The sequence below is a fragment of the Hemicordylus capensis genome, chromosome 6 (assembly GCF_027244095.1).
Source record: "Hemicordylus capensis ecotype Gifberg chromosome 6, rHemCap1.1.pri, whole genome shotgun sequence".
In the NCBI taxonomy this organism is placed as follows: domain Eukaryota; kingdom Metazoa; phylum Chordata; class Lepidosauria; order Squamata; family Cordylidae; genus Hemicordylus; species Hemicordylus capensis.
Genome location: NC_069662.1, coordinates 64607639 through 64619769, shown reverse-complemented (window position 1 = coordinate 64619769; position 12131 = coordinate 64607639).

Here is a 12131-nt window from a genome sequence, read left to right as displayed (position 1 = left end):
GTACTGTAGGCCTCCCCATCGGCTACTCAGGAGTAGACCAACCCCCTCAGTGACAAATGACTAGACCCAGTTGGCTTACTCACGAGTAGACGCCTGCAGTTTACTCACGAGTAGACGCAGGTAAGTTTACTCACGAGTAGACCGGGTTGGCTGACTCACGGGTGTGGCACCCCCCTCGGCTTACTCACGAGTAGACCCCATCAACTTACTCGTGAGTAGACCCCTGTCGGCAGATTCACAAGTAGACTTATGGAATTACTATACCAATTTGGGGAACTCTCTGGATGCAAAATTAAGTGTGCCATGTCCTTTGGGAAATGGCCCCACTCTCATAGGCATATGCCCTGGCCCTCTACTTGTAAAACAGACTCTGTGGAAGACTTAGGTATTCGAATTACTAAACAACCTATTCTCTTTGTCAAAACTAACTTAGATAATGAAGATCGCCTTCCTCCGCTGGGCTGACCTTCCGCTGAGTTTGTGGGGTAAGCAAGCAGTTGTACAAATGAATGTTATGCCTAGATGTATTTATACTTTTAGTTCACTAAACTAGTTTGAACTAGTTTTCAGCTTTAGTTACAAGTAGAAATACTCAGTAGTTGCAAGAACACGTCAGACAGCACACCAGATCACAGTGGGTATCACACAGTAAGAATTGTGGTTACCCAGTTGCAGAAATCATGGCTGTAAGAAAATACAAAAGGACCTTTAAAAGAGTACTGTAGGCCTCCCCATCGGCTACTCAGGAGTAGACCAAGCCCCTCAGTGACAAATGACTAGACCCAGTTGGCTTACTCACGAGTAGATGCCTGCAGTTTACTCACGAGTAGACCCAGGTAAGTTTACTCACGAGTAGACCGGGTTGGCTGACTCACGGGTGTGGCACCCCCTCGGCTTACTCACGAGTAGACCCCATCAACTTACTCGTGAGTAGACCCCTGTCGGCAGATTCACAAGTAGACTTATGGAATTACTATACCAATTTGGGGAACTCTCTGGATGCAAAATTAAGTGTGCCATGTCCTTTGGGAAATGGCCCCACTCTCATAGGCATATGCCCTGGCCCTCTAGTGGTAAAACAGATTCTGTGAAAGACTTAGGTATTCGAATTACTAAACAACCTATTCTCTTTATCAAAACTAACTCAGATAATGAAGATCGACTTCCTCCGCTGGGCTGACCTTCCACTGAGTTTGTGGGTTAAGCAAGGAGTTGTACAAATGAATATTATGCCTAGATGTATTTATACTTTTAGTTCACTAAACTAGTTTGAACTAGTTTTAAGCTTTTAGTTACAAGGAGAAATACTCAGTAGTTGCAAGAACACGTCAGACAGCACACCAGATCACAGTGGGTATCACACAGTAAGAATTGTGGTTACCCAGTTGCAGAAATCATGGCTTTAAGAAAATACAAAAGGACCTTTAAAAGAGTACTGTAGGCCTCCCCATCGGCTACTCAGGAGTAGACCAACCCCCTCAGTGACAAATGACTAGACCCAGTTGGCTTACTCACGAGTAGACGCCTGCAGTTTACTCACGAGTAGACCCAGGTAAGTTTACTCACGAGTAGACCGGGTTGGCTGACTCACGGGTGTGGCACCCCCCTCGGCTTACTCACGAGTATACCCCATCAACTTACTCGTGAGTAGACCCCTGTCGGCAGATTCACAAGTAGACTTATGGAATTACTATACCAATTTGGGGAACTCTCTGGATGCAAAATTAAGTGTGCCATGTCCTTTGGGAAATGGCCCCACTCTCATAGGCATATGCCCTGGCCCTCTACTTGTAAAACAGACTCTGTGGAAGACTTAGGTATTCGAATTACTAAACAACCTATTCTCTTTGTCAAAACTAACTTAGATAATGAAGATCGCCTTCCTCCGCTGGGCTGACCTTCCGCTGAGTTTGTGGGGTAAGCAAGCAGTTGTACAAATGAATGTTATGCCTAGATGTATTTATACTTTTAGTTCACTAAACTAGTTTGAACTAGTTTTCAGCTTTAGTTACAAGTAGAAATACTCAGTGGTTGCAAGAAAACGTCAGACAGCAGACCAGATCACATTGGGTTGCACACAGTAAGCATTGTGGTTACCCAGTTGCAGAAATCATGGTTGTAAGAAAATACAAAAGGACCTTTAAAAGAGTACTGTAGGCCTCCCCATCGGCTACTCAGGAGTAGACCAACCCCCTCAGTGACAAACGACTAGACCCAGTTGGCTTCCTCACGAATAGACCCCGGAAGTTTACTCACGAGTAGACCCAGGTAAGTTTACTCACGAGTAGACTGGGTCGGCTGACTCACGGGTGGTGGCACCCCCTCGGCTTACTCAAGAGTAGACCCCAACAACTTACTCGTGAGTAGACCCCTGTCGGCAGATTCACAAGTAGACTTGTGGAATTACTATACCAATTTGGGGAACTCTCTCGATGCGAAATTAAGTGTGCCATGTCCTTTGGGAAATGGCCCCACTCTCATAGGCATATGCCTTGGCCCTCTAGTGGTAAAACAGACTCTGTGAAAGACTTAGGTATTCGAATTACTAAACAACCTATTCTCTTTGTCAAAACTAACTTAGATAATGAAGATCGCCTTCCTCCGCTGGGCTGACCTTCCGCTGAGTTTGTGGGGTAAGCAAGCAGTTGTACAAATGAATGTTATGCCTAGATGTATTTATACTTTTAGTTCACTAAACTAGTTTGAACTAGTTTTCAGCTTTAGTTACAAGTAGAAATACTCAGTGGTTGCAAGAAAACGTCAGACAGCAGACCAGATCACATTGGGTTGCACACAGTAAGAATTGTGGTTACACAGTTGCAGAAATCATGGCTGTAAGAAAATACAAAAGGACCTTTAAAAGAGTACTGTAGGCCTCCCCATCGGCTACTCAGGAGTAGACCAAGCCCCTCAGTGACAAATGACTAGACGCAGTTGGCCTACTCACGAGTAGACCCCTGCAGTTTACTCACGAGTAGGCCCAGGTAAGTTTACTCACGAGTAGACCCGGTCGACTCACTCACGGGTGTGGCACCCCCTCGGCTTACTCACGAGTAGACCCCATCAACTTACTCGTGAGTAGACCCCTTTCGGCAGATTCACAAGTAGACTTGTGGAATTACTATACCAATTTGGGGAACTCTCTGGATGCGAAATTAAGTGTGCCATGTCCTTTGGGAAATGGCCCCACTCTCATAGGCATATGCCCTGGCCCTCTACTTGTAAAACACACTTTGTGAAAGACTTAGGTATTCGAATTACTAAACAACCTATTCTCTTTGTCAAAACTAACTTAGATAATGAAGATCGCCTTCCTCCGCTGGGCTGACCTTCCGCTGAGTTTGTGGGGTAAGCAAGCAGTTGTACAAATGAATGTTATGCCTAGATGTATTTATACTTTTAGTTCACTAAACTAGTTTGAACTAGTTTTCAGCTTTAGTTACAAGTAGAAATACTCAGTGGTTGCAAGAAAACGTCAGACAGCAGACCAGATCACATTGGGTTGCACACAGTAAGCATTGTGGTTACCCAGTTGCAGAAATCATGGTTGTAAGAAAATACAAAAGGACCTTTAAAAGAGTACTGTAGGCCTCCCCATCGGCTACTCAGGAGTAGACCAACCCCCTCAGTGACAAACGACTAGACCCAGTTGGCTTCCTCACGAATAGACCCCGGAAGTTTACTCACGAGTAGACCCAGGTAAGTTTACTCACGAGTAGACTGGGTCGGCTGACTCACGGGTGGTGGCACCCCCTCGGCTTACTCAAGAGTAGACCCCAACAACTTACTCGTGAGTAGACCCCTGTCGGCAGATTCACAAGTAGACTTGTGGAATTACTATACCAATTTGGGGAACTCTCTCGATGCGAAATTAAGTGTGCCATGTCCTTTGGGAAATGGCCCCACTCTCATAGGCATATGCCTTGGCCCTCTAGTGGTAAAACAGACTCTGTGAAAGACTTAGGTATTCGAATTACTAAACAACCTATTCTCTTTGTCAAAACTAACTTAGATAATGAAGATCGCCTTCCTCCGCTGGGCTGACCTTCCGCTGAGTTTGTGGGGTAAGCAAGCAGTTGTACAAATGAATGTTATGCCTAGATGTATTTATACTTTTAGTTCACTAAACTAGTTTGAACTAGTTTTCAGCTTTAGTTACAAGTAGAAATACTCAGTGGTTGCAAGAAAACGTCAGACAGCAGACCAGATCACATTGGGTTGCACACAGTAAGAATTGTGGTTACACAGTTGCAGAAATCATGGCTGTAAGAAAATACAAAAGGACCTTTAAAAGAGTACTGTAGGCCTCCCCATCGGCTACTCAGGAGTAGACCAAGCCCCTCAGTGACAAATGACTAGACGCAGTTGGCCTACTCACGAGTAGACCCCTGCAGTTTACTCACGAGTAGACCCAGGTAAGTTTACTCACGAGTAGACCCGGTCGACTCACTCACGGGTGTGGCACCCCCTCGGCTTACTCACGAGTAGACCCCATCAACTTACTCGTGAGTAGACCCCTTTCGGCAGATTCACAAGTAGACTTGTGGAATTACTATACCAATTTGGGGAACTCTCTGGATGCGAAATTAAGTGTGCCATGTCCTTTGGGAAATGGCCCCACTCTCATAGGCATATGCCCTGGCCCTCTACTTGTAAAACACACTTTGTGAAAGACTTAGGTATTCGAATTACTAAACAACCTATTCTCTTTGTCAAAACTAACTTAGATAATGAAGATCGCCTTCCTCCGCTGGGCTGACCTTCCGCTGAGTTTGTGGGGTAAGCAAGCAGTTGTACAAATGAATGTTATGCCTAGATGTATTTATACTTTTAGTTCACTAAACTAGTTTGAACTAGTTTTCAGCTTTAGTTACAAGTAGAAATACTCAGTGGTTGCAAGAAAACGTCAGACAGCAGACCAGATCACATTGGGTTGCACACAGTAAGCATTGTGGTTACCCAGTTGCAGAAATCATGGTTGTAAGAAAATACAAAAGGACCTTTAAAAGAGTACTGTAGGCCTCCCCATCGGCTACTCAGGAGTAGACCAACCCCCTCAGTGACAAACGACTAGACCCAGTTGGCTTCCTCACGAATAGACCCCGGAAGTTTACTCACGAGTAGACCCAGGTAAGTTTACTCACGAGTAGACTGGGTCGGCTGACTCACGGGTGGTGGCACCCCCTCGGCTTACTCAAGAGTAGACCCCAACAACTTACTCGTGAGTAGACCCCTGTCGGCAGATTCACAAGTAGACTTGTGGAATTACTATACCAATTTGGGGAACTCTCTCGATGCGAAATTAAGTGTGCCATGTCCTTTGGGAAATGGCCCCACTCTCATAGGCATATGCCTTGGCCCTCTAGTGGTAAAACAGACTCTGTGAAAGACTTAGGTATTCGAATTACTAAACAACCTATTCTCTTTGTCAAAACTAACTTAGATAATGAAGATCGCCTTCCTCCGCTGGGCTGACCTTCCGCTGAGTTTGTGGGGTAAGCAAGCAGTTGTACAAATGAATGTTATGCCTAGATGTATTTATACTTTTAGTTCACTAAACTAGTTTGAACTAGTTTTCAGCTTTAGTTACAAGTAGAAATACTCAGTGGTTGCAAGAAAACGTCAGACAGCAGACCAGATCACATTGGGTTGCACACAGTAAGAATTGTGGTTACACAGTTGCAGAAATCATGGCTGTAAGAAAATACAAAAGGACCTTTAAAAGAGTACTGTAGGCCTCCCCATCGGCTACTCAGGAGTAGACCAAGCCCCTCAGTGACAAATGACTAGACGCAGTTGGCCTACTCACGAGTAGACCCCTGCAGTTTACTCACGAGTAGGCCCAGGTAAGTTTACTCACGAGTAGACCCGGTCGACTCACTCACGGGTGTGGCACCCCCTCGGCTTACTCACGAGTAGACCCCATCAACTTACTCGTGAGTAGACCCCTTTCGGCAGATTCACAAGTAGACTTGTGGAATTACTATACCAATTTGGGGAACTCTCTGGATGCGAAATTAAGTGTGCCATGTCCTTTGGGAAATGGCCCCACTCTCATAGGCATATGCCCTGGCCCTCTACTTGTAAAACACACTTTGTGAAAGACTTAGGTATTCGAATTACTAAACAACCTATTCTCTTTGTCAAAACTAACTTAGATAATGAAGATCGCCTTCCTCCGCTGGGCTGACCTTCCGCTGAGTTTGTGGGGTAAGCAAGCAGTTGTACAAATGAATGTTATGCCTAGATGTATTTATACTTTTAGTTCACTAAACTAGTTTGAATTAGTTTTCAGCTTTTAGTTACAAGTAGAAATACTCAGTAGTTGCAAGAACACGTCAGACAGCACACCAGATCACAGTGGGTATCACACAGTAAGAATTGTGGTTACCCAGTTGCAGAAATCATGGCTGTAAGAAAATACAAAAGGACCTTTAAAAGAGTACTGTAGGCCTCCCCATCGGCTACTCAGGAGTAGACCAAGCCCCTCAGTGACAAACGACTAGACCCAGTTGGCTTCCTCACGAATAGACCCCGGAAGTTTACTCACGAGTAGACCCAGGTAAGTTTACTCACGAGTAGACTGGGTCGGCTGACTCACGGGTGGTGGCACCCCCTCGGCTTACTCAAGAGTAGACCCCAACAACTTACTCGTGAGTAGACCCCTGTCGGCAGATTCACAAGTAGACTTGTGGAATTACTATACCAATTTGGGGAACTCTCTGGATGCGAAATTAAGTGTGCCATGTCCTTTGGGAAATGGCCCCACTCTCATAGGCATATGCCCTGGCCCTCTACTTGTAAAACAGACTCTGTGAAAGACTTAGGTATTCGAATTACTAAACAACCTATTCTCTTTGTCAAAACTAACTTAGATAATGAAGATCGCCTTCCTCCGCTGGGCTGACCTTCCGCTGAGTTTGTGGGGTAAGCAAGGAGTTGTACAAATGAATGTTATGCCTAGATGTATTTATACTTTTAGTTCACTAAACTAGTTTGAACTAGTTTTCAGCTTTTAGTTACAAGTAGAAATACTCAGTAGTTGCAAGAACACGTCAGACAGCACACCAGATCACAGTGGGTATCACACAGTAAGAATTGTGGTTACCCAGTTGCAGAAATCATGGCTTTAAGAAAATACAAAAGGACCTTTAAAAGAGTACTGTAGGCCTCCCCATCGGCTACTCAGGAGTAGACCAAGCCCCTCAGTGACAAATGACTAGACGCAGTTGGCTTACTCACGAGTAGATGCCTGCAGTTTACTCACGAGTAGACCCAGGTAAGTTTACTCACGAGTGGACCCAGTCGACTCACTCACGGGTGTGGCACCCCCTCGGCTTACTCACGAGTAGACCCCATCAACATACTCGTGAGTAGACCCCTTTCGGCAGATTCACAAGTAGACTTGTGGAATTACTATACCAATTTGGGGAACTCTCTCGATGCGAAATTAAGTGTGCCATCTCCTTTGGGAAATGGCCCCACTCTCATAGGCATATGCCTTGGCCCTCTAGTGGTAAAACAGACTCTGTGAAAGACTTAGGTATTCGAATTACTAAACAACCTATTCTCTTTGTCAAAACTAACTTAGATAATGAAGATCACCTTCCTCCGCTGGGCGGACCTTCCGCTGAGTTTGTGGGGTAAGCAAGCAGTTGTACAAATGAATGTTATGCCTAGATGTATTTATACTTTTAGTTTACTAAACTAGTTTGAACTAGTTTTCAGCTTTAATTACAAGTAGAAATACTCAGTGGTTGCAAGAAAACGTCAGACAGCAGACCAGATCACATTGGGTTGCACACAGTAAGCATTGTGGTTACCCAGTTGCAGAAATCATGGTTGTAAGAAAATACAAAAGGACCTTTAAAAGAGTACTGTAGGCCTCCCCATCGGCTACTCAGGAGTAGACCAACCCCCTCAGTGACAAACGACTAGACCCAGTTGGCTTCCTCACGAATAGACCCCGGAAGTTTACTCACGAGTAGACCCAGGTAAGTTTACTCACGAGTAGACTGGGTCGGCTGACTCACGGGTGGTGGCACCCCCTCGGCTTACTCAAGAGTAGACCCCAACAACTTACTCGTGAGTAGACCCCTGTCGGCAGATTCACAAGTAGACTTGTGGAATTACTATACCAATTTGGGGAACTCTCTGGATGCGAAATTAAGTGTGCCATGTCCTTTGGGAAATGGCCCCACTCTCATAGGCATATGCCCTGGCCCTCTACTTGTAAAACAGACTCTGTGAAAGACTTAGGTATTCGAATTACTAAACAACCTATTCTCTTTGTCAAAACTAACTTAGATAATGAAGATCGCCTTCCTCCGCTGGGCTGACCTTCCGCTGAGTTTGTGGGGTAAGCAAGCAGTTGTACAAATGAATGTTATGCCTAGATGTATTTATACTTTTAGTTCACTAAACTAGTTTGAACTAGTTTTCAGCTTTAGTTACAAGTAGAAATACTCAGTGGTTGCAAGAAAACGTCAGACAGCAGACCAGATCACATTGGGTTGCACACAGTAAGAATTGTGGTTACACAGTTGCAGAAATCATGGCTGTAAGAAAATACAAAAGGACCTTTAAAAGAGTACTGTAGGCCTCCCCATCGGCTACTCAGGAGTAGACCAAGCCCCTCAGTGACAAATGACTAGACGCAGTTGGCCTACTCACGAGTAGACCCCTGCAGTTTACTCACGAGTAGGCCCAGGTAAGTTTACTCACGAGTAGACCCGGTCGACTCACTCACGGGTGTGGCACCCCCTCGGCTTACTCACGAGTAGACCCCATCAACTTACTCGTGAGTAGACCCCTTTCGGCAGATTCACAAGTAGACTTGTGGAATTACTATACCAATTTGGGGAACTCTCTGGATGCGAAATTAAGTGTGCCATGTCCTTTGGGAAATGGCCCCACTCTCATAGGCATATGCCCTGGCCCTCTACTTGTAAAACACACTTTGTGAAAGACTTAGGTATTCGAATTACTAAACAACCTATTCTCTTTGTCAAAACTAACTTAGATAATGAAGATCGCCTTCCTCCGCTGGGCTGACCTTCCGCTGAGTTTGTGGGGTAAGCAAGCAGTTGTACAAATGAATGTTATGCCTAGATGTATTTATACTTTTAGTTCACTAAACTAGTTTGAATTAGTTTTCAGCTTTTAGTTACAAGTAGAAATACTCAGTAGTTGCAAGAACACGTCAGACAGCACACCAGATCACAGTGGGTATCACACAGTAAGAATTGTGGTTACCCAGTTGCAGAAATCATGGCTGTAAGAAAATACAAAAGGACCTTTAAAAGAGTACTGTAGGCCTCCCCATCGGCTACTCAGGAGTAGACCAAGCCCCTCAGTGACAAACGACTAGACCCAGTTGGCTTCCTCACGAATAGACCCCGGAAGTTTACTCACGAGTAGACCCAGGTAAGTTTACTCACGAGTAGACTGGGTCGGCTGACTCACGGGTGGTGGCACCCCCTCGGCTTACTCAAGAGTAGACCCCAACAACTTACTCGTGAGTAGACCCCTGTCGGCAGATTCACAAGTAGACTTGTGGAATTACTATACCAATTTGGGGAACTCTCTGGATGCGAAATTAAGTGTGCCATGTCCTTTGGGAAATGGCCCCACTCTCATAGGCATATGCCCTGGCCCTCTACTTGTAAAACAGACTCTGTGAAAGACTTAGGTATTCGAATTACTAAACAACCTATTCTCTTTGTCAAAACTAACTTAGATAATGAAGATCGCCTTCCTCCGCTGGGCTGACCTTCCGCTGAGTTTGTGGGGTAAGCAAGCAGTTGTACAAATGAATGTTATGCCTAGATGTATTTATACTTTTAGTTCACTAAACTAGTTTGAACTAGTTTTCAGCTTTTAGTTACAAGTAGAAATACTCAGTAGTTGCAAGAACACGTCAGACAGCACACCAGATCACAGTGGGTATCACACAGTAAGAATTGTGGTTACCCAGTTGCAGAAATCATGGCTTTAAGAAAATACAAAAGGACCTTTAAAAGAGTACTGTAGGCCTCCCCATCGGCTACTCAGGAGTAGACCAAGCCCCTCAGTGACAAATGACTAGACGCAGTTGGCTTACTCACGAGTAGACGCCTGCAGTTTACTCACGAGTAGACCCAGGTAAGTTTGCTCACGAGTGGACCCAGTCGACTCACTCACGGGTGTGGCACCCCCTCGGCTTACTCACGAGTAGACCCCATCAACATACTCGTGAGTAGACCCCTTTCGGCAGATTCACAAGTAGACTTGTGGAATTACTATACCAATTTGGGGAACTCTCTCGATGCGAAATTAAGTGTGCCATCTCCTTTGGGAAATGGCCCCACTCTCATAGGCATATGCCTTGGCCCTCTAGTGGTAAAACAGACTCTGTGAAAGACTTAGGTATTCGAATTACTAAACAACCTATTCTCTTTGTCAAACCTAACTTAGATAATGAAGATCACCTTCCTCCGCTGGGCGGACCTTCCGCTGAGTTTGTGGGGTAAGCAAGCAGTTGTACAAATGAATGTTATGCCTAGATGTATTTATACTTTTAGTTCACTAAACTAGTTTGAACTAGTTTTCAGCTTTAATTACAAGTAGAAATACTCAGTGGTTGCAAGAAAACGTCAGACAGCAGACCAGATCACATTGGGTTGCACACAGTAAGCATTGTGGTTACCCAGTTGCAGAAATCATGGTTGTAAGAAAATACAAAAGGACCTTTAAAAGAGTACTGTAGGCCTCCCCATCGGCTACTCAGGAGTAGACCAACCCCCTCAGTGACAAACGACTAGACCCAGTTGGCTTCCTCACGAATAGACCCCGGAAGTTTACTCACGAGTAGACCCAGGTAAGTTTACTCACGAGTAGACTGGGTCGGCTGACTCACGGGTGGTGGCACCCCCTCGGCTTACTCAAGAGTAGACCCCAACAACTTACTCGTGAGTAGACCCCTGTCGGCAGATTCACAAGTAGACTTGTGGAATTACTATACCAATTTGGGGAACTCTCTGGATGCGAAATTAAGTGTGCCATGTCCTTTGGGAAATGGCCCCACTCTCATAGGCATATGCCCTGGCCCTCTACTTGTAAAACAGACTCTGTGAAAGACTTAGGTATTCGAATTACTAAACAACCTATTCTCTTTGTCAAAACTAACTTAGATAATGAAGATCGCCTTCCTCCGCTGGGCTGACCTTCCGCTGAGTTTGTGGGGTAAGCAAGGAGTTGTACAAATGAATGTTATGCCTAGATGTATTTATACTTTTAGTTCACTAAACTAGTTTGAACTAGTTTTCAGCTTTTAGTTACAAGTAGAAATACTCAGTAGTTGCAAGAACACGTCAGACAGCACACCAGATCACAGTGGGTATCACACAGTAAGAATTGTGGTAACCCAGTTGCAGAAATCATGGCTTTAAGAAAATACAAAAGGACCTTTAAAAGAGTACTGTAGGCCTCCCCATCGGCTACTCAGGAGTAGACCAAGCCCCTCAGTGACAAATGACTAGACGCAGTTGGCTTACTCACGAGTAGACGCCTGCAGTTTACTCACGAGTAGACCCAGGTAAGTTTACTCACGAGTAGACCCGGTCGACTCACTCACGGGTGTGGCACCCCCTCGGCTTACTCACGAGTAGACCCCATCAACTTACTCGTGAGTAGACCCCTTTCGGCAGATTCACAAGTAGACTTGTGGAATTACTATACCAATTTGGGGAACTCTCTCGATGCGAAATTAAGTGTGCCATGTCCTTTGGGAAATGGCCCCACTCTCATAGGCATATGCCCTGGCCCTCTACTTGTAAAACACACTTTGTGAAAGACTTAGGTATTCGAATTACTAAACAACCTATTCTCTTTGTCAAAACTAACTCAGATAATGAAGATCGACTTCCTCCGCTGGGCTGACCTTCCGCTGAATTTGTGGGGTAAGCAAGCAGTTGTACAAATGAATGTTATGCCTAGATGTATTTATACGTTTAGTTCACTAAACTAGTTTGAATTAGTTTTCAGCTTTTAGTTACAAGTAGAAATACTCAGTAGTTGCAAGAAAACGTCAGACAGCACACCAGATCACAGTGGGTATCACACAGTAAGAATTGTGGTTACCCAGTTGCAGA